The following is a 6000-nucleotide window of genomic DNA, read 5'->3' as shown; positions in this document are numbered from 1 at the left end:
TTTTTTATTCAATTTGTCCATATCATTCAAAATTTTAAAAAAAAAATTGCGGTCATGTTTAATACATTATATGAATCTCTCTTGCAAAAATTTAATTTTTTTACAAGAGATGAATTAAATATTTCATCAAAAAAGAAAAAGAATTAAATATGATTTTTAAATTTTTTACACATAAAAATTTATAAATAATTCATCTAATGTTAAAAAAATCTGAATTTTTATCGGAGATGTTATTATAATATTATAAATCCTAAAATTATATTTAACTTATTTTTGTACTATTAGTTTTTTTAGCAATTGTCCTAAGTGTTAAGAGTTACACATCAATGTTAGCAAGTCTTACATTGGTGGCGAGATAGTCTGAATATATCTTTATAAAATAAAGACAATCCTCACCTTACAAAATCGATTTGTAAGGCGAGAATTGTCTCCACTCTATAAACACATAGGACTCCTTAACATTGTGCACTCTTTTAACATTTCTTTCAAATAAATTTTAAAAAAATTAATTTTGTTGCAACTTGCGGATGAACTTAATACAGCCAAAGTAATTATCAGAAATTGATGATTGGAGTGATGCAAATCATAGACAATATGGTATATCCCCAGTTTTCGGTTTGTGTCCTTGATTTGATTCTTTAACTTTTATTTTAAAAACACACAAGTTAAACAAATAAAACTAATCAAGCGTGTTTTTAATATGGTCGTACAATTTGCACGACAAATTTGTCGTACCATATAACATCGCTGTTTATTTTAAAAACACACAAGTTAAACAAATAAAACTAATCAAGCGTGTTTTTAATATGGTCGTACAATTTGCACGACAAACTTGTCGTACCATATAGCATCGCTGTTTAATATAAGAGGGAAAGAGAAGCAAATTCAAATTTCTTTTAAAGAAGATAAGTGCAATTAAAAAAAAAAAAGATAAGTGATGGTTACTACTATTAGAGGAGAGGGTGTATTTTAACATAAGAGATGAGAATAATGTAATTTTAAGTACCTATCAAAAAAGAAAAGTTTAATTTACATATTGTAGTTCATATTTATTTTTTGGTTACTATTATAGTTCATATTTGTCTTCATCATAATAGTCTTTTTTTATTCTTTCTAAAACTTGAGTAGCCAAAGCTCTGCTTAGTAAAAATAGCGGATGACTTATAAGCTAGCTGATAGCCTAGAGTTGATGACTGATAACTTATAATTTAGAGCTTCATTTTTTGAAATAACTTCATTTTACTTCAACTTCAACATATAACTTCATTTTTGCAAATTTGTGGTTGGTGTAATGGTTTTACACCAATCAAAAGTAATTTTCTTTCTTCTCCAGTATCATAGGATTGAAAAAAACAAATTTTTTCATAACATCACATTTCATAACATAGCAACAATTGGTTCTGGCAGCAACCATATTGGTCACATTTTTCTAATGGATTTCTCTATTTTGTGAATAGATTCCCTTAGCTCTTCCTGAACACATGATCTTGAAGGTGACATAACAAAATCATTCCAAACAGAACCAGATTTCATTATTAGGCTAGGTTCCTTGTAAAATACTCTACTCATCATTCCAAATTAAAATACTCCTTTAATTATCAACTTGATATATTTAAGGGTCTTGTTAACATGTGCCCTTATGGCACATGTTAAGATATACCAAAATAGAAATTCAATATTTAATGATACAAGGAATTTAATGCTTCAAAAGTCAAAATGCACAAATTAGCATTTAATAATTTCTATTTTTGATTCCTTAACATGTGCCTTAAGGGTACAAGTTAACATTCTCCTATATTTAATTGCAGTAAATAAAACTGGAATTTAGATCACCTCCATTTCCTTATGCTCCATTTTTGTCCAGTTCTTTAACAGATCACTGCCATGTGGCAATTATTAATTTTAAAGGTCCAGATTAAAACTCTGTAAAACAGTTTCTTTTTCAAACAAAACAAAACCATGACTTCTCCTACTTCCTAAAGTCATACCCAAGTCCAGCTTTCTGTCACCGTCTTGCCGCCGTTGTTTCACCATATTTCCGCCTTACCGTCACATTGTCACCACCTCGCCGTTTCCTTACCATCTCTCTGTCTCGCTACCTCTTTGTCGGCATCTCACGCACCTCGTTAATACACAACATCAACGCCGCCGTTTATTGTAACAACAACCACTCTTCTCAACATCATTGCTTTTCAACGGTGTTTTGCAATATTTATTCCCAAATTTTTGTAAAGTGGTGGAAAAAGAAAATTGCACAAATCTTTCCACAAAATAATTCTATGTAAGTGATCAATTTTTAATTTTTTCCTAAATCACTTCCCAGCTGTTTCCAAAATTAAATGGGGACAAACTTTGCAAGCTTTTTGCAAAATTTTGTTCAATGGAAGCAATCAAAAATTAGAACAACAACAAACAATGGGAACAATTAAATGAAGATTAAGCTTTTGTGATTCCATTTTCTTCGAGAAATTAGAAACATTGTGTTGTGTTTATGAGAATTAAAAGATAACAATGAAAAGAAAGGGAAAAAAAAGAGAAGAGAAGAGAAGATGGAGGAGTCCTGAGAAGGAGTGGTGATAAGTTCTCTGTATCACTGAGAACTGAGAAGTAACGGTGGAGAAGATGACTCTTCCTGTATCTCTGTTTCTTAATCTACGATATAAAAAGAAGATACATATGAAATCACTAATTTGCCCCTATTTCATTTTTTGACACATAATCATTTTCAAGGGTATTTTGTGTCTTTATTAAAAAAATTAGTAGAAAAATGCTAAAAATTTTCTAAGCAAGATTCGAGCCCTTAACCTTTTAATTACATTTCTTATTATATTTACCACTAAGCCATATGAATTAATTTGTTATATTTTTGGAACCAATATGAGTTAAATGCCCAATTGTAACCATAAAATTCCACTTTATTTGTTACTTCTCCCACGATTTTTTTCTTTTTATCTAAAAATCCAATTTTTTGTATGTAACCCAAATTCAAATTAAATTACCTCACTTTATATCTACAATATATGAATTTTCTTTTCATATATTGTAAATTTTTGGAACCAATATGAGTTAAATGTCCAATTGCAACCACAAAACTCCACTTTATTTGTTACTTCTCCCACGATTTTTTTCTTTTTATCTAAAACTCCAATTTTTTGTATGTAACCCAAATTCAAATTACCTCACTTTATATAAATTCAAATTTTTTATAAAACAAAAATCAATTAACTGGGCATCGATATATCCTATACAATCTACTATATAGGCGGTGTTAATTTTGTTTTAATTACTCAATTTAAAACGTTTCTTTACCTTACAAAAAAATAAAATAAATAACATATAGAAATCCACATAAAATTAATAATTATGACCGATGAATGAATATCATGACACATCTACAATATATGAAAAGAAGATACTTTTTTTTTTTAAGGAAAAAAGAAGATACATATGAAATCACCAATTTTTCCCTTTTTTCATTTTTTGACATATAATTATTTTCAAGGATATTTTGTGTCATATTTGAAAGTTAATAACTAATTTCAATATTTTAATATTTTTCTTGAGGTGATTACTTCCATTTTAATATTTTAATATTTTGTGTCATCAATACATTGGTCAGATATTTTAATAACTAAATTTCAATATTTTAATATTTTCTTGAGGTGGTTTCCTGATTTTTAATAATTTATGTTGGACCTAAATTTATACTCAGATATTAATGGGAGAACCTATTGTTTTTCTGATTTCTACGATATTTATATTTTTTTTCATATATTAATAAAGTTGTCAATTCTTCATAAATTCTACATGGCATATATTTATACTCATATATTAATACAAGGATCTAATTTTTTGTGGGATTTATGTGAAACCTATGTTTTTACTCTTATTAATGAAGTTGTCAGTTTTTTACTATTTTTTGTGAGACCTATATTTATACTCATATATTAATACGAAAATCTACTATTTTTTGTGATTCTCAAAGAACTTGTGTTTTTACTAATATATTATGTTGTCTATTTTTTTTAATAATTTTACGGGCTATATTCATATTAATACAGGAACCTCTTTTTTTTGTTATATCTACGGGCCTTATATTTTTGCTCCTATATTAATAATTTTTTTTTTTTTATAATTATACGAGTTATACTCATATATTTATACGGAGACATAATATTTTGTGTGAATTGTGCGTGACCTATATTTATCCTCTTATTAATAAGGTTTCCTGATCTTTAATAATTTATGTAGAACCTAACTTTATACTCATATTTAATACGGTGACCTAACTTTATACTCATATTTAATATCTCTATTTTCGCTAACATATTAATAAGATCGCCTATTTTTTAATAATTTTTACGGGACTATATTCATACTCATATATATATATATATATATATATATATATATATATATATATATATATATATATATATATATATATATATATATATATATATATATATATATATATATTACAAAGGACCTAAAAAAATAAGATACATGTGAAAATCTCATGTTACCCCTACTTAATAATTTGACACATCATCACTTTCATGGGTATTTTGTGTCATATTTGAAAGTTAGTAAATAATTTCAATATTTTAAAATTTTTCTTGAGGTGGTTAATTCCTTTTTAATATTTTACTCCTTCTGTATTTTTATAAGTGTTCAGTTAGAATGATAACACTAAATTAAGAAAGTGGATTTTTGCACATTATCTTCCTATTATACCCTCATCTTAATTCACCAATAAATTCCTATTTTTTGCACTTTTCCAAATAAATTTTAGTTTTCAATTTTTTACTATTTTTTTAGAGCTATATTTATAATCATATATTAATATGAGAACCTAATCTTTTGTGTGATTTCTGGGAACCTATGTGTTTTTTTTTGGGTACATAGGAACCTATGTGTTTTACTCATATTAATAAGCTTGCCCATCTTTTATAACATTTGCAGGACCTATATTTATTTATTTTTTTTGAAACAAAAACTTTATTATAAAAGAGAAACAAAAACCTCAGACAGGTCTTATATCGTTTTGGATAAAGAGTGCTATTTGAGGGGGTACATTAGATAAACTTTCATGGGTATTTTGTGTATATATTATAGGGTTATATTTATACTCATATATTAATATGAAAAATTTTTTGTTGGTATGGTTTCTACGGGACTTATACTTTTAATTATATATTAATTAAGTTGTTTGTAACAAAAATAAAATAAAAATTAAGTTGTCTATTTTTATTTTTTTTTACAAATTTACAGGTTATACTCATATTCAATACGGTGACCTAATTATTTTGATGATTGTTGTGAGACCTATATTTTCACATACGATTGCCTATTTTTTAATAATTTTTACGTGACTATATTTATACTCATATATTAATACATTGACATAAGTTTTTTGGTGATTTTTACAAGACCTATGTTTTTACTAATATATTAATAAGGTAGCCTATTTTTTTTTCATAATTTTTACATTATCTATATTTATATTCCTATATTAATATGGAGACCTAAAGTTTTCTGGTGATAATTTTACCATTGCTCTTTTTCTATTTTTTTTACCAAATATTATATCCCTTCTATTTTTCTTTTATATTTTAATCTACTTTACAATAAATTTCATCTTACCAAATGAGGAGCGGCAACGCCGCGACTCCCGTGCGGACGCACGGGTGTCATGCTAGTTTTAATAATTTAAAACTGAAAAAACATTTCATTAAATCCCAACCATTAAAATATTTGAGTGCCATGTGGCAGACATCTATTATGGAAATGGAGCAAAATGGAGGATAAGACAATGCAGGGAATCTGGACTCATAAAACTGGATCGATCGCATTGATTAAAACGAGCTTACCCAACCAGTTTTTCTAGATTTTAAAAAAATATTTTCAACAGCACGTTTATCATGTAGATTACTATATGATGATGACGGGGACACAGTGTAGGTAGGATATAAGTGAAGTTTTTTTTTTTCTTGAAAA

This window comes from Trifolium pratense, linkage group LG1 (assembly GCF_020283565.1).
Source record: "Trifolium pratense cultivar HEN17-A07 linkage group LG1, ARS_RC_1.1, whole genome shotgun sequence".
In the NCBI taxonomy this organism is placed as follows: Eukaryota; Viridiplantae; Streptophyta; class Magnoliopsida; order Fabales; family Fabaceae; genus Trifolium; species Trifolium pratense.
Note: the sequence above shows the minus strand (reverse complement) of the source record.